Source organism: Lathyrus oleraceus, chromosome 2, assembly GCF_024323335.1.
Source record: "Lathyrus oleraceus cultivar Zhongwan6 chromosome 2, CAAS_Psat_ZW6_1.0, whole genome shotgun sequence".
NCBI lineage: Eukaryota > Viridiplantae > Streptophyta > Magnoliopsida > Fabales > Fabaceae > Lathyrus > Lathyrus oleraceus.
The window spans coordinates 302,966,702-302,985,153 of record NC_066580.1 but is presented as its reverse complement, the minus strand read 5'-3'; the positions used below and the strand labels follow the sequence as shown (position 1 = coordinate 302,985,153).

At 37.0% G+C, this 18,452-nt stretch overlaps 1 long non-coding RNA gene across 1 annotated transcript; it reads right to left on the bottom strand.

The window, feature by feature from the left end:
• Nucleotides 1-16,976: 16,976 nt before the first annotated feature.
• Nucleotides 16,977-18,109, bottom strand: LOC127119235 (uncharacterized). The gene is made up of 2 exons (XR_007802727.1): nt 17,831-18,109; nt 16,977-17,363 (listed from the first exon to the last, which is right to left on the bottom strand). It is a non-coding gene; the product is annotated as an uncharacterized LOC127119235 (long non-coding RNA).
• Nucleotides 18,110-18,452: the final 343 nt, after the last annotated feature.

Here is an 18,452-nt window from a genome sequence, read left to right as displayed (position 1 = left end):
TCATTATAAATTCATGAAATTTTTTGTGCATGTGCTAGACATCTTAAGGAGCATTTTGATATGTGGTTTGCAATTTTTGAGTTCCTAGATGATGAGATATGATTTTTTGAATAGAGGTGTGACAATTTGTGTCACACCATTCATTGTGCAATTGCATGATTTTATTTGATATGCTTGTGGACCTTGTATTGAGCTGAATTTTTGCATGATTGAGCATATGGATGTTGAGAATACATGTGAATGTTTCTGGATTTATTGATGGCATTTCCTATTTGATTGGAATTTTCTCCCCTGTTTGGTCATTTCTTGACTTTTTTGTGATACATGTTTGTATTTGTTTTGTGAAATTCTGGTTATTAATTGGATGGATGTGAAATTTGGCATGTGTATTGTAGACATATTGTAGGTTGCCATGGCTTTGATCTCATTCATTTATCATGTTTTGTCACTGTTTTATGATTGGTTGAAGTTGATGCTTGTTTTGATGCCTTGTGTTGGCTTGCTTGAATTTGTGCTGACTTTCTGAATTTCATTGACCTACTTCCACTTGTCCAAATAGCCTGAAATTTGATATGCTACTCATTCAATGTGTTCTGTGTAGACTTGAATTTTTGTGGAATTTATTGAGCTGCTTTGGTATTGATTTGATTGTGATCATTCTGTTTGGTCCTTTGAGGTTGCAAATTGCATGTTTGATGCCTTTTCCTTCATGAAATGATAATGATGAATGATTTGAATGTGGAATCACTTGGGTTGGTTTCTTGATTGTTTCATTGTGATTTTGGATAATTTTCACTTGCTGTTTTGGATTTTTGGTCTCCTTTTGACCCTAGGCTTGTCCTAGTGGTCTTGTTTCTCACATTTTAGTTTGACTTTTCAGGTTAAGAAGCAAAATGCTTTAAGGAGATTAATGCAAGTTGATTGAGTTTGGTTAATTGTTGTAAACTAACTTGTTTGTTTTGTAGGGTGCTTAGCTCACTTGCTTTGGGCTTGTGCTTTGCACAGATGATTGATTGCATTGTCTGTTGGCTCTTATGCTGTTTGTTTTGACTTTGTGATTGGTATACTGATTGTATTTGATTGATTTCAGGTACATTAGTTGCTAATAGTTCTTTGAGAACTTGCTGTGCTGTTGCTTGGTTGTATAAACCAATTGAGGTAGACTCTCTTGTCTCCATGTAGTCTGGAAGACCTGGCCTATTACTTGGCCAGGCAACTGTCTGAAGTCCTCCTTAAGAGGCGATGTTTGTGATTGTTTAACTTTGTCCCCAAGCAGGAAAAGACCTTGATTAAGGCAATTGGCAGACACAAGGGATGTGCAATCCATCCCCTGCTATTCTTGTTGAGTCGTCCCTCTGCTCACACCACTGTGTTGATGCATTGGGACATTAACCCAAGATCAGTTGAGTCAGAGTCATGAGTGTAGAAGGGTTCCTACTTTCTGAACCCACACTCCTTTGTCTGAAGCTCTCCCTGGCCAGGGATAAGAGCTGTGAGGCACACCCCTCACTCACCTTTCATCTGGCTTCACCCTGACTCTCAATGTCAGGGTTAAGAGCTAACGCCACCCTGACACAGTTGTGTTGCTTTTGCAACTTAACCCTTGATTGAGCCCACATCTGTCTGTATATAGTGTGTGCTAACTGTGAATGTTTGATTTGTTTTGTTTATGCTTGCATGCTTTGCTTTTTCCTGGTTAAGATTAGCTTGTTGTTGTGCAAGTAGATAGAAACCATAACATAGGGCAATGATGCATGATAACATCTAGGCTCGAGTCCAGCTCCCTAGTAGTGTGTCTTCCTTTGTATCTGGTTAGAATTTCTCTCCCGTCCAGGGGAACTACGTCGCCCTGATCCTCATACCAGATGAGGTACGTAGGCAGGAGACCGTGCGAGGTCTCTCCGGGCACTTTTTTTTCTTTTTGCGCGTGTTTGCTTGACAGTTGCTAGGCTCGAGTGCCTGACTCCTTCGCGACTTGTTGTTTGTTTCTTCTTGTGTGTCAGGATATGGATGTAAGCCCGGCGATTGGTTGTCTGTATCCTGATTGTGTTTGTTTGGTTCGGAAGCCGATGTAAGTCCAGCGATTGGCGTTCGGGTTCCATGTTTGCCTGTGTTTGTGTGTGTCTTGTTTGGCGTGCGTGAGCCGAACTACGGCAGCTCTGATTCTCGTTTCAGACGAGATACGTAGGCATAGGATGCGATATCCTAGCGAGCCCTCTCCCCTTTTCTCCCACCTGTGTTGTCTTCAGTGTGTGTGTGTGATGTTTGTGAGCAGTTTTAGCAACCTTTTTCTATCTTTTTGAGCGTGGATCCCGTCGAGTACGACGGATGCGTAGGGGTGCTAATACCTTCCCCTTGCGTAACCGACTCCCGATCCCATTCTCTTTGGTCGCGAGACCATGCTTTTTCCAAGTTTACTCTGAGCGTTTCCTTTCCCTCTTTTGGGATAAATAACGCACGGTGGCGGCTCTGTGTTGTTTTGTTTCAGCCCGCCGGTTGTTTTTCGCGGATGCGACAGTATGCCCACAAGATGTCAACTTGGACAGATAATGACCAATTGCTTATTCACTACTTCCAGGATAGCTTGATTGGTGTTGCACTCCGTTGGTATATGGGGTTGGATAGTGCAAGCATCCGCACTTTCAACGACTTGGGAGAAGCTTTTGTGAAGCAATACAAGTATAATATGGACATGGCGCCGGATAGAGACCAGTTGAGGTCTATGTCTCAGAAGGATAAAGAAACATTCAAATAGTACGTGCAGAGATGGAGGGAGTTGGCTGCTCAGATCACTCCTCCTTTGGAGGAGAAAGAGATGACAAAAATCTTCTTGAAAACCCTGAGTTCATTTTATTATGAATGAATGATCGCTAGTGCCCCCAGTGATTTTACCTAAATGGAAAATATGGGGATGAGACTTGAAGAGGGAGTCCGTGAAGGACGTTTGTCAAGAGATGAGGCGTCAATGAGTAAGAGGTATGGCAGTAGTTTCAGCAAGAAGAAGGACAGTGAGACGAATGAAATTTCCAGTCGGAGGCACAAGAGGCCTCAGATCAGAAGAAATCCACCACCCCGTCAACATCATCATCATCATCAAGTGTCATCAATAATTTTGGTATTTTCTAATCAACAAGAAACACCAATTCAACAACAAGATCAACGTCAGCAACAACAACCGCAACAAAGAACAAACACTACAACAACCACAATACCAACAACAATCCACATCAGCAGAATTTTGAGAGGAAAAAGGTCTCTTTTGACCCGATTCCTATGTCGTATGCAGATTTGTAACCCTCGTTAGTTCTCAAGAACTTAATTCAACCGAGGAACCCACCGCAGATCCCAGAACCACTTCCCTGGTGGTATAAACCTTAGCTCCGATGTGCTTTTCATCAGGGTGCACCCGGGCATGATATTGAAAATTGTTACCCTTTGAAATATGAGGTTCAAAAGCTTATGAAGAATGGTATGGTGTCCTTTGAGGACCGCGTGCCAAATGTAAAAGCTAACCCTTTACTCGCTCATGGGAACTCTTCAGTGAATATGGTTGACGGTTGTCCTAGAGAATTCAAGGTTTTTGATGTCCGGTTTATCCGAAGATCTTTGGTGCAAATGCATAAAGATATCTATTTGGTGATTGACTATGAACATGACCATGATGGTTGTGTTGTGTGTAGTGTGAACCCAAGAGGGTGTGATGTGGTGAAAAGGGACATCCAGCATCTGATGGATGAAGGCATAATTCAGATTGTTCAATTCTGTTGGTTGTTCAAAGGATAAGTCTGGTGAATCCAACAATTTGAAAGCTAATGATGATGATGAGGTACTCCGATTAATAAAAAGGAGTGAATTTAATGTGGTCGAGCAGTTGCTCCAGACTCCCTCAAAGATTTTCGTGTTGTCTCTGCTTTTGAATTCTAAAGCGCACAGAGAAGCACTGCAGAGAGTTATTGAACACGCATATGTGGAGCAGGATGTTACTATGGATCAATTTGATCACATTGTGGCTAACATCACTTCATGCAATAATTTGAGCTTTTGTGACGAAGAACTCCCTGAGGAGGGAAGAAATCACAATTTGGCTTTGCATATTTCAATGAACTGCAAGGAAGATGCTTTGTTAAATGTGCTTGTTGACACCAGTTCGTCACTCAATGTGCTTCTGAAGTCAACTTTGTCAAAGCTATCTTACCAAGGAGCGCCCATGAGGTACAGTGGTGTAATCGTCAAAGCCTTTGATGGTTCGTGCAAGACAGTAATTGGTGAAGTGGACCTTCCAGTCAAGATAGGTCCAAGTGATTTTCAGATTACTTTTCAAGTAATGGATATCCACTCGGTCTACAGTTGTTCATTAGTGTTGATTCTAAGTGTTGGCAGCAATTTTGGTAAAACAAAGAGTGTTCACAAGATGTCATGTGTGATGTCTTAACATGAGATATCCTATGTACCTGCTAGAGTTGAAGAACATATGCAAGCAGGATTGTTTCAGAATGCCACTTACAATGCTAAGGCTTCTGATATTGGATGTACCTGCTGGAGCTAAATTGGAAGACATATGATGCAGGATTGTTTCAGTTGACATACTCATTGTCATGGTAACTGATATGGTTGTACCTGCTATAAAAGGAAACTGGATTATGCAGGATTTTTCCAGATGCCAGACCCGATGTCATGACATCCTGTACACAGAACATTCAGTATGAATGTCTGGTATTTTGTGATTGCACAATTGGTGGCAATCATTGGTTGATTGAAGATATGGCTAGCTGGCGTAATCTATCAGGGATATCAAGCAGATTTGTTTATTTTCCAAGGAGTCTTTACAGCTGATATGAAAAGATTTAATTGGAAAATATATTTAGGGTTTTCAAGTTGTCCAATGTTTCTATAAAAAGGGACTTAGAAAACCTGATTGAATACACAACCAAGACTGAGCGAAATTTAGAGAGAGAGCTAGGGTTTGTGTCTGTAGGTCATTCAAGTCATCCATAGATGATTGAATTGGACTGATTTGTCTTCTTGATCAAAGTTTTGAAGCAAGATCAAGAGTGTGTCTTCTTGATTGAAACTGTGAAGTAAAATCAAGAATATTGTAATTGAAAAGTATTTTCTTTTCACAAGGGATTGTTGTTTAAAATCACGGGTGTGTGATTGTAAGGGAAGTGAGTGGGTTCTCATATCTAAGAGTGCTTATGTAGAAATTGCACGGGTAGAGATTAGGTGAGAAAGACTGTAACTTGTTGAAGTGTACGGATAATCTTTGAACTAATACTATTATAGTGGATTTCCTTCCTGGCTTGGTAGCCCCCAGACGTAGGTGAGTTGCACCGAACTGGGTTAACAATTGCTTGTGTTGATTACTTTACAATTCTGTTTTATTATCCATTGTGTATTAACATATATCAGTGTCGTGACATTACCTTCGACATCTTATATCTGATACCAGAATTTCAATTAGGAAGGCCATGGATTCATGAGGCAGGGGCTGTTACCTCCACTCTGCACCAGAAGCTCAAATTTGTCAAGAATGGCAAGCTAGTGATTGTTGGTGGAGAGAAAGCGCTATTGGTTAGCCATCTGTCACCTTTCTCGTATGTTGAAGTTGAGGATGAGGTTGGAACTCCGTTCCAAGCCTTATCTATTGTTGTTGAGAAGAGAGTTGGGGCACCTATGTCCTCCCTGAAGGATGCTCAGAAGATTGTTGAAGAGGGTGTTGTTGATCAATGGGGGCGTATGGTAGAGGTCTCCGACAACAAAGGCAGAATCGGTTTGGGGTTCCAGAAAGGCTCATCAACTGTTAGATTTGAAGATATGCAACTCAGCTTCCGTAGCGGAGGGTTCATTCATGGCAATGAACAACACTTAGCTGTTGTGTTAGAGGATAGCGAAGAGGAAGACTGCACCAACTTTGTAACACATGGAAAGACATGCAACAATTAGACTGTTGTTGATATTCCTGTTATTTTGCACCGATCTAAGTAATTGCTTTTATATTTTAAAATCTTTCTCTTATGCCTAAGGGAGAATTGAACATTGTTTGGGCATTTTAAATTGATCATTAATAAAATTAATTCTATTCATCCACATCTTTGATGTTTATTTTTTACTTTTTTCTTTATTCTGAAAATGGTAATCACAAAAAACATAAATAAACAATATAATTGTCCATCTGCATAACATTTGGTCAGAAATTCACTTCTCTAAAATCAAAATATCAAATCATTATGCAGGTTGGTTCCTAACCCCATTGAATACAATGATCCTTCTCCTTCTCCAAATTTTGAATTCCCTATGGTTGAGGCCGAGGAGGAAAGTGATCTAGAAGTGAGTGATGAATTGTCTTGTCTTCTTGAGCAAGATGAAAAGATTATTCAGCCATTTGAAGAACAGATTGAGCTAGTCAACTTGGGTTCCGAGGATGATGTGAAGGAAGTCAAGATTGGGTCTCGACTATGTCCAGATGCTAAGAAGGGGTTGATTGATCTTCTTCGAGAGTATTAAGATGTGTTTGCTTGGTCCTATCAAGACATGCCTGGTTTGGATTCTGAGATTGTGGAGCATAAATTGTCGTTGAAGCCAGAATGCTCGCCAGTCAAGCAGAAATTGAGAAGAACGCATCCTGATATGGCTGTGAAGATCAAAGAGGAAGTTCAGAAGCAGATTGATATCGGTTTCCTTGTGACTGCTGAGTATCCGCAATGGGTGGCCAATATTGTGCATGTGCCGAAGAAATATGGAAAAGTCCGCATGTGTGTTGACTATAGAGATTTGAATAAAGCTAGGCCGAAAGATGATTTCCCTCTGCCACACATTGATATGTTGGTAGACAATACTGCTAAATTCAAAGTCTTCTCGTTTATGGATGGATTTTCCGGATATAACCAGATCAAGATGGCACCCGAAGATATGGAGAAGACCGCATTCATTACACCCTAGGGAACATTCTGTTATAGAGTGATGCCTTTCGGTCTAAAGAATGCTGGTGCGGTTTACCAGAGAGCAATGACTACTCTTTTTCATGATATGATGCATAAAGAGATTGAAGTTTATGTCGATGACATGATTACTAAATCTATTGATGAAGAGGAACATGTTGAGTATTTGCTGAAGCTATTCCAACATTTGAGGAAGTATAAACTCCGCTTGAATCCCAATAAGTGTACTTTTGGTGTTCGTTTTGGTAAGTTGTTGGGCTTTATTGTCAGCGAGAAGGGTATTGAGGTTGATCCTGCCAAGGTCAAAGCAATACAAGAGATGCCTGCACCTAAAACTGAGAAGCAAGTCAGAGGTTTTCTCTGCCGCTTGAATTATATTTCCAGATTCATTTCCCACATGACTGCCACATGTGCGCCTATATTCAAGCTTCTTCGGAAATATCAGTCTTGTGATTGGACCGAAGACTACCAGAAAGCATTTGACAGTATCAAAGAATATTTTCTTGAGCCTCCGATTTTGTCTCCACATGTTGAAGGAAGACCGTTGATCATGTATTTGACTATGCTCAAAGATAGTATGGGTTATGTTCTTGGTCAGCAAGATGAGACTGGTAAGAAAGAATTTGCAATTTACTACCTCAGTAATAAGTTCACCGACTGTGAGACTCGATATTCTATGCTCGAAAAAACTTGTTGCGCATTGGCTTGGGCTGCTAAGCGTCTACGTCAATATATGTTGAATCACACCACTCGGTTGATATCCAAAATGGATCCAATCAAGTATATATTTGAGAAGCCTGCTTTAACTGGGAGGCAATCAAGTATATCACGATGACCGATCCATACTTCTTACCACTGATAGAGGCAATTTTCACTAGCCCAAACAAATCAATGTGCAGAAGCTCTAACGGTCTAGAGTTAGAAACAACAATTTTAGAAAACTTGTCTTTCTTACATGCTTCACAAAGAGCATCTGAAGCAAACTTCAGGTTGGGTAAGCCTCTGACTAATCCAAGCTTATTTAGATGAGAAATCCTTCTCACCCTAATGTTAGGGACCAATTAGTACTACTTTTTATATCATTTTATTGGTCCCTTTTACCAAGTTTTGATGTAATTACACATTTTTATTCTCACTATTTTCTATAAATGCAATTAGGTTTAATTTATGTTGTTTTGAATAGTTATTTCACATATTTGTTAGTTTTGTAGAATTTTTGGGCAAGAGAGCTTTGGAATGCACAATTATAATTTGGAAGAAGTGTTGAATGCAACTTGGAGGCCTAATTTTGAAGAACATCACTTGGAAGACTATTTGGATGAAGCTTGCAAAGCAAGGAAGCTGAGGTAGCTTCAGTTCGCGCCGCGAACCCCCTTCGCGCCGCGAAGCCTGCGAATCCAGCAAGCTGTGTTTGGCCAAGGGTGTTGTTTTTCAAGGCCAGCTGGTTTTGCCAATTTGGTGTCTGCCTTAGGGGAGCTTTTCTGCTTTGGATGAAAATGATCATTTTAGGAAATGTCAACCCTTTTAGAAAATCAGAATGGAAATTGTTCATTATTATTATTCACACATTCATTGATAGTTTGGATTTTTTGGTAAGAGAGAAAAACAGAGTTTTCTTCCATTGCTTTTTGTTTTTCAAGATGATGATGAGGAGCTAAACCCCATTTTGTCAATATTTGAGGTAGTAGCTATTCCTATTTGTGTATGTATTCATTTGACTCTTATATATGATAAAAGATTGTTGATGTATTGAATGATATTTTTGCCCTAAGTTGAATATCAGATTTGAATAATTGTTGAAAGAGATTATTTAAGTCTTGACAGAAAATATGCTTTCATGTAGTGAATAAGTTGTAGAGATAGATTTATTCATTACTCTTCTTTTGTATCAACCATTAAAGATTGCTATGTTGATAGTTAGGTGGAGAGATCGTCTAAGGATCAATATAGTGATTATCACAATACCATTTAGACATAAATGATATTGAGAGGATACTTGAACATCATCAATAATCTTAAATCTATATAGTTATCATAAGGAATCATAAGCATTTGGAATAGTGAACTCCAATCTTGCCAAGCTTTTACATTTGATTAAAACCATTTTATTCTTTTAGTGACATTTTACTTAAAAAGATAACTTTCCAAACAAAACAATTTGGTTACTTTCTAAACTTATAACAATTTGGATTATAGAACGGCAGTAATAACAACCAATCTCTGTGGATACGATATAAAAATATTTGCCGAAGATATACTTTTCAACAAATTGGCGCCGTTTCCGGGGATTGGTGTTCGATATTACAAGCATTGCAATAATTCATTGTTTTAAGTTTTGTTACTTTTATTATTATCCCTCTTGTGTTTCACTTGGCTTGTTAGTTTTGTAGATTCTAGTGCATGCGAGGAAAAGCTACCGAGGAGCAATTTCAATTCGATCCCGAAATTGAAAGAACACTTAGGAGGCTCAATAGCAAAACACGAAGAAGAAGGAAACTAGCCGAAGAGAGGAACCGGTGGGAAGAAGCATCTACTTCCGCACTTGTTCAAATCGAAGAAGTGGTTGTAGAGGCTTGTGACGGAAATATGGCGGATGACAATCGTACTGAAATGTCCGCTAATAGTCCAAGAAGGAATGCTCAATTTGCCCGTGGAGGAAGAAATACGGAGATGAAGACCGGAATCCTCCAACTTCTCTATGCAAATCCGTTCACCGGAATGGACCATGAAGATCCGTATACCCATCTCATCAAATTCTATGAGATTGTGGGTTCTACGGGAATTGATGAAACGGGTGAAGAGGCATTATTCAAAAGGATGTTCCCACACTCCTTAGTGGGAAAGGCAAAGGAGTGGTACCTTGATCAAGCACCAAGAGTGATGACGGATTGGAATTTACTAGAAGAAAAGTTCTTAGAAAGATATTTCCCTCAATCCCGATTCATGGAAGCCAAAACGGCTATTGCGGTATTCACTCAAGGAAGCAACGAGTCTTTAAATGAGGCTTGGGAAAGATTCAAGTTAATGTTGAGAAAATGCAAGGGTCATGGTTTTGATGAGCTCACTCAAATCCATATTTTTCTAAATGGACTCAATTTGTTGAAAAGTATATCTTCGGCAAATATTTTTATATCGTATCCACAGAGATTGGTTGTTAGCCGTTCTATAATCCAAATTGTTATAAGTTTAGAAAGTAACCAAGTTGTTTTGTTTGGAAAGTTATATTTTTAAGTAAAATGTCACTAAAACAATAAAATGGTTTTAATCAAATGTAAAAGCTTGGCAAGATTGGACTTCACTATTCCAAGTGCTTATGATTCCTTATGATAACTATATAGATTTAAGATTATTGATGATGTTCAAGTATCCTCTCAATATCATTTATGTCTAAATGATATTGTGATAATCACTATATTGATCCTTAGACGATCTCTCCACCTAACTATCAATATAGCAATCTTTAATGATTGATACAAAAGAAGAGTAATGAATAAATCTATCTCTACAACTTATTCACTACTTGAAAGCATATTTTCTGTCAAGACTTAAATAATCTCTTTCAACAACTATTCAAATCTGATATTCAACTTAGGGCAAAAATATCATTCAATACATCAACAATCTTTTATCATATATAAGAGTCAAATGAAATACATACACAAATAGGAATAGCTACTACCTCCAATCTTGACAAAATGGGGTTTAGCTCCTCATCATCATCTTGAAAAACAAAAAGCAATGGAAGAAAACTCTTTTTTTCTCTCTTACCAAAAAATCCAAACTATCAATGAATATGTGAATAATAATAATGAACAATTTCCATTCTGATTTTCTAAAAGGGTTGACATTTTCTAAAATGATCATTTTCATCCAAAGCAGAAAAGCTCCCCTAAGGCAGACACCAAATTGGCAAAACCAACTGGCCTTGAAAAACAGCACCCTTGGCCAAAAACAGTTTGTTGGATTCGCAGGCTTCGCGGCGCGAAGGGGGTTCGCGGCGCGAACTGAAGCTACCTCAGCTTCCTTGCTTTGCAAGCTTCATCCAAATAGTCTTCCAAGTGATGTTCTTCAAAATTAGGCCTCCAAATTGCATTCAACACTTCTTCCAAATTATAATTGTGCATTCCAAAGCTCTCTTGCCCAAAAATTCTACAAAACTAACAAATATGTGAAATAACTATTCAAAACAACATAAATTAAACCTAATTGCATTTATAGAAAATAGTGAAAATAAAAGTGTGTAATTACATCAAAACTTGGTAAAAGGGACCAATAAAATGATATAAAAAGTAGTACTAATTGGTCCCTAACAACTCTCCCCAACTTAGCATTTTGTTTGTCCCTAAACAAAAGTTTCCACCATCACAACCAAATTAATGACACAAAAGATTGAAACAAGGATTTACCAAGGATATTCAAATGGTTCAAAAGTGTTTGACACTTTCTCAATCCATCTATCTCAATTCTAGACAAAACATGAATAAGAGAAATGGTTGAGTGCAAAAATCATTCCAAGGAATTCAAAGCCATATATGTCAAAGTTGAATCAAACTTACACACACATCATGATAATGATGAATAACATGAGGGGTTACTTTCACTCATCCAAGCAATTAAATCAACAACAACTCAAATCATGCGGTCATCAAAGCAAATACCAAATCATGTGAAAAATGAGAATCAAGAGGTCTTTCAAGGGTTGTAATGTGGTTTAGGTTACAAGAAAGGATATGATTAAGAGAATTCAACAAAGTTGCCTATCCTAAGGGAGCATTCCCAAACATTCAACTCTACACAATTTCCATTTCTTTGATCCCTATCTTTTTCTTTTTCTTTTTCTTTTTACATCCACACAACCATGAGCATTTTCTTTGCTTTTTTATTTCTTTTCTTTTTCTTTGCTCTATGGTTTCAAGGGTGATTTCTTTTTCTTATTTCTTTTCATATTTTCACCCTTTCATAAAAACTCACTTTTCCAAGTTCCTAATCACATCTTTTTACTTTACTCTCCCCAACTTTAGATTCCAAAACCAAATTTATTCAATAATGCTCCCTACTTAGACATAAGCAAAAGGCAAAATTTGCAAACAACTCGGTTTGAGGGTTCAATTGATACGAAAGAAATTAGGATTCATTTATTCCAAAATTTTCAATTGATTTTACAATTATCAATCAAATGAATCCTAAAATAAGCTCAAAGGGGTTTAACTAAGGATTACTCCTCACAAGGTTAGTTGATTTAAACTTTTTGGTCAAGTGGTTTTTCTCAACAAACAATGCCTCTATCATTTTCAAAATTTTCACACAAAAATAGATTGATGCATGATTTAGCATGATAAGAATGAGTTGAAATAATGCTCGGTTTCCCGCATTTTAGTGTACAATGGAAAGCTTCCTCACAATTGGTTAAGTCCTATTTTGATTCAAAAATGACATATATTTCAATGAATTTATGATATGGAATTTTCACATACCATTAAACTACTCATGTTAAGTCTAGAAAGCGATAAAGTGTACCTTGAAATGCCAACACTAATTCTTATCATCACCACTCGAAGTGTTCTATGCTTCATTCTTTGCGAACATTTCTTGATTGCTTTAAGCTTGACTTAAGAGTAAGAACAATTAAACACAAAATGTTGGTAAACCAAATTGATTGTAACACACTTAAATCTCAAAGAGTATTCATGCAATTATCAAAGCAACTAATAAACCAAAGTTTTGGTGAACTAGAGTCGCCCAAAAGTACATCAAGATTTTTCAAAAGCAAAATAATACAAAGAAAATCAAAATAAAATAAACTCCTCAAATTCACCAACTCCTCAATCTTCCTCCTCTTGGCCACCACCAACAGATCCAAGGACGTCCTCCATCTCATCGCCATGGTTTGCACCACTTCCTTGACATAATTCGCAACATGCTACTTGATGGCCCAAACGTTTATGCCATACCAATTTCTCCTCATTAACAAATATTAAGCATTTTACATTTTGATCCTTAAGATCAGAAAGTCTGATTTTATAAATGTTGTTCTTCCTCTTTTCGTTAAAAAGAATTGTGCCATCTTTCTGACTGACAGCCTTACAGAACTTTTGATTAAAAATGATATCATAACCATTATCACTAAGATGACTGATAGACAATAGTTATGCATCAAACCATCGACCAATAGAACGTTAGTAATAGAAAGGAGATTACCATTACTAATAGTTCCAGAGCCAATGATCTCGCCTTTCTGGTTTCCTCCGAAACCAATGAGGCCTCTAAGATTAAGTTCCAAATCTTGGAACATATGCCTTCTGCCCATCATATGTCACGAGCATCCATTGTCCAGATACCATGACTGGTGTCTCAACTGAGCGGCTAAGGATGTCTACAACATAAATGATCTTATCCTTAGGTACCCACTTTCTGGGTCATCTTTTGTTAGTTTTCCCATAGTTTTTTACAACCTTGGGTTTTTGTGCAGCAAGATAATCAATGGGAATTTGTGCATGATACTTGGGTTTCAGAATTGAGTTCTTCTTCCGTGTTTGTGCAGGTTTCTCTATCTGTGCATAACAATCAAGCTCAGTGCCATCAGACACGAAATCCTCATAGAGAGGTTTCATTTTTACCTTCTAACTTTCGTCAGATTTTCCAGTTTATGTACAACCTAGACCTTTCTTATCATTTCTTCTAACTCCATAGATCATGGAAGCCATTTTACTTATATTTATGCTTTTAGCCAGAAAGTACTAGAATGATATGTCATATCTGACAACGCAATCAGTACCATTAGCTTCTGAGATTATTTCTTCCTCTAGTTTTGAAATTTTTCTTTTCAAGTAGAGTTATTACTTTCTACAAAAAAAAATCGTTTAGGGAAGAAATATCCTTCTCAAGCTCACTACGAGTTTCATAAGCAACTACTTGGACTTATTTAGGGTCCTTGAACCTACTCCGAAGACTTTGGTACTTTTCCAGCATTTCAGAAATATATGACTCTAAATCAGAATGAGATAGTTTAGAAAATACCTTTTCAGAGTCGGAGTCTGATTCTGACTCTGACAACACTTTATCTTCTAGTTCTTCAGAACCTTCAGGATCAACTGTAGTTGCCATCAATGCAACATTGGCTTGTTCCTCATCATAATCTTTTAATTCTTCCTCAGCTTGATAAGACCTTGTCTTCTCAGGCTTGGACTTCAAGGCAACAAATTTACCTTGCTTCTAAGGTTAATCTTCCTCGAGTTCTATCTCATTGCTTCTTAAAGAACTAACAAGTTCTTCGAGACTTATACTTTTCAGGTCCTTTGCCAACTTCAAGGCAATTTCCATAGGTCTCCATTTTTTGGGGTGACTTCTGATGATTTTCTTGACATGGTCATCCGTAGAATACCCTTTTTCTAGAACATTGAGTCTTGTGGCAAGCATCTGAAACTTTAAGAACATAGTCTCAACAGTTTCATCGTCTTCCATTATGAATTCCTCATATTTCTAGTTTAAGACCAAAACCTTTGTCTCCTTAACTTGAGCATGCCCTTCATGAGTCATCCTCAAAGAATCAAAGTTAGACTTAGTAAAATCTCTGTTTGTTATCTTCTCATACTCAGTACAAGAGATAGCATTAAGCAATATCGTTCTAGCCTTATAATGATTCTTGAAATCCTTCTTTTGTTGATCTGTCATGGCAGTTTGTTATCTTCTTTTGTCTATCAACTATAAAATCCCAAAGATCAACATCATATCCCGAAAAGAAACTTTCAATTATGTCATTCCAATTGTTGATAAAACTTTATCACAATCAGAATAAGAGCTCTGATGTCAATTGAAGGTGTGAAAACATAATAAATGGGGGTTTGAATTGGGTTTTAAAAACAAAAGCTTTTTACCAACTCAAAAACTCCACACAATCAAAAGAACAAAGAGATAAAGACACAAGGATTTTAATCCTGGTTTGCTTGAAATCAAAGCTACTCCAGTCCACCCTCCATGGTGATTTCTCCTTATACACAAGGACTTAATCCACTATAATCAAACAGATTACAGAAATTACAAAGAACAACTTTCTTTGTCTTCTCAAGGATCTGACTACAACTTAGTCTCCTTAAGGAAATCACAAAGAGCAACTTTTCGTGTCTTCTCAAGGATCCGACTACAACTTAGTCTCCTTAAGGAAATCACAAAGAGAAATGTTCTTTGTCTTCTCAAGGATCCGACTATAACTTAGTCTCCTTAAGGAAATCAAACAAACAGGTTTAAATACAATTTTTTATGTTACAAGTTGCTTTGACACAAGTAAATTTTACACAAATGAAATATAATCACTTAAAGAAAAGTAAGCACAAAGTTGAGAGCTTTTTCAAGTAGAAAATAGTCTTGTAAATTGTTGCATTAGCTTTTTTCAAGTCTCCAACTCCTACTTATATAGCATAAGAAAGGGACCGTTAGAGGGCAAATCCAGGACACCAAAAAGCAGTTAGTTGTCCACTAACGTATTAGTGATAGGTGTGATGAATAGAATTGTCCTTCGCCCATATTTTCAGGAGTGGAAGGAATACTTTTAATTTGTACCAGGTACTATTTGATCGCGTATCCACTTTGATCTTATCTTCAAATTCATTGGCTTTTGATGAAAAGTTTATGAAGCATGAAGTGAAGAAACATAAAGCTGAAATCAGAATCTTCAGAATCTTCAGTCAGAACCTTGACCACGTCAGCGTCTGGCTTGAGATCTTTAGAGTCTTCTTCTAAGTAACAAAACTTCATAATCTTCAAAATCTTTAGTCAGAACCTTGACAGTGTCAGCATCTGGCTTGAGATCTTCAGAGTCTTCAGCTAATTAACAAAACTTCAGAAGTTTGGTAATCAGAGTCACATCCATAAGCAAAAGCGGATAGATCATTGCAGTAGCAACATAGCGTCTTTCCATCACTTCTCAGGAGTGAATCAGTGTAGAAGCAGAAAGAACATTGCAGCAACAACATAGCGTCTTTCAGAACTTCTTAAGAGTGAATCAACATAGAAGCAGAAAGAACATTGCAGCGGCAACATAGTGTCTTTCAGAATTTCTCAAGAGTGATTCAGCGCGAAAGTGTATTTCAGAACAAATGTTCAGAAACTGATGACGTTGCACATCATAAATTCAGAATTGGCTATTGAAGCTACACAATAATAAACCGTTATAATACCGAAATTATTCTCACACAAATACTACATTGTTATAATTAAAACTCAAAGGTATAAATGCAGAACCAAATCTTGTTCTAACACTTACCATACATCTTATCATCTAACCTACATGTCCATTTAAATGATGCTTTCAAGATCTTACATTTTGATTCATGGTCATTGCTTCCATCCATATGGTATTGTCAAGATCCTCAGCCCTTGGCCATTGATTCTTGGATTCATGCTTGCATTGTTGCATTGGTCTTTTGGTCCTTTATTTGTCTTTGATCCATTAAGATTCTTAAGCCATTATATTTCATCATGGTTGGTCAATCTATGCAAGGTTCATTCATATTGCTTAACATTTGAACAACTTATTGTTTCATTTAAGTTCAAAATCAAGTTGCATTTCATTCAAAACCTTGCTTACATTACATGTCATCTACACAAGTCCATTTTACACAAGAAAATGCTCATGCTCATTGGTCCATGTCTTGATCCATTCTCTGTGGCATTTTGATTTACATCATTTTTAACATTCATTTTTGTTCCTAACTTTTTGAACCTAACTTGTGTTTATTCCTCATTTCAATTTCAAATCCATTCAATTCAAAACTCAATCCACCTTTTAACCTATAATTCAATTACTCTGACCATTCTATTCAATTCCATTCCATATAGAATATCAGATTCAATTATACTTTCCATACAAATTCCATTCAGGCAAATTAAACCTTCCATATCTATCTAATACCATTCATTCATACATTCATTCGAATTAAATTTTCCAATCAACGCACATTCAAACTTCCCCTACCAATTCAATCCAATAAACTCTAAACCATTCAATTCTATGCGCATTCCATTCATAACATTCATTCAATATACATTAAAACCATTTCCATTTATAACCCAATTAAATATTTCACTCAATAACATCCATTACATTACAATCTCATTCATAAATTAACAACCTATAATCTTAGCCCAAATTCCTAATTTATTTACGATTCCCAAGTTAGCTCTTTCATTCCAAGCAATTAACTCAACAAAATGCATTCACCCATACCAAATCGAGCAAAACCCTTCATTCTGAACACACAAGCGAGAACCCTGCGCATTGAACCACCAAATCAACCCTGCACATGCATCATAACATTTCGAATCAGTAGAACAAATGCACCCTGCAAAAATTCTTGTGACAGAAAATTAACATTGCCCCGCATAATACATTCATACAACCCTGTAGAAAATCATGACTGCAAACATTCCCTGCAAATTTCAATTCAGCAGAACATCAAATTGAGCTCCACTATATGGTAACAAGAGCATAATGCAGAGAATCAAAACTAACCTACTAACTGAAATTGAATTTGCTAACTAACTCTAACAAATTTGCATTTCATTTCCAACTGACTTATGAATTTCAATGAAATTTCGTTTTCATTTCGTAACAGAATTCAAATTCTATAAATTAAAATCTCTTCACTCATTCAAGGGCCACGAGTCCAAAATCGTAGAACACCAAAAATCACTAAACACACAAATCAGTTTTCACTCTTCACTCTCAATTTCCCTTCAACTCAGGGAACGGATCATAAATCAAGAGCACTCTTCACTCTCAATCTCTCTTTAACTCAGAGGTACGATTCTTCATTTTCTTTCAGGATTCATCACACAAGTAGTAGAAGAAGAAACCTATATCAGAGAAGGAGAAGAAGGATACAGATGATTGATACCTATTTTTTCCACCGCGTCAAATTTGGTCAATTCTTCTTCTTGCTTCAATAAATGATTCGTCTCGATTTCGCGTTTCCCTTTGATACGATGCAATTGTGTTTTGGTTTCAGTGGATGAAGTTGATGTTGGACACGAATATGATTTCTTCTTTGATTTTGTGGTTTGTTTTTTCGATGAGCATTGTACATTTGAATTGAGATGCGAGAGGGAGATAATGTGTGAGATTGTGGACGAAGAGAGAAGCTCGTACACGATGGATTACCGAATTTTGACCTGGTTTGTTTGATGCATTAGACTTGAACATGAATCCAATGGACTTGGTTTGCGTTTGGGCTTAAGGCCCAAACCTTCTATCCTCACCTCCCTTATCAGCTTACACACCTTGCCTCCATAATTAACCTTAATCCATTCTTAATTTTCACTATTTATTAATTGTCATTAATTAATTCTGATTAACTTTTTATCTCTGATTTTTACACTTTTGTTGTATAAAATAATGTGTTAAATTTAGCTTAATTTTTCATCGTGAATTAAGATTTTAATTAGGATTAGTTAATTTTGATTAATCATGATTGTTAATTCCACATTAACCAACTATGCATAATGACAATTTTACCCCTA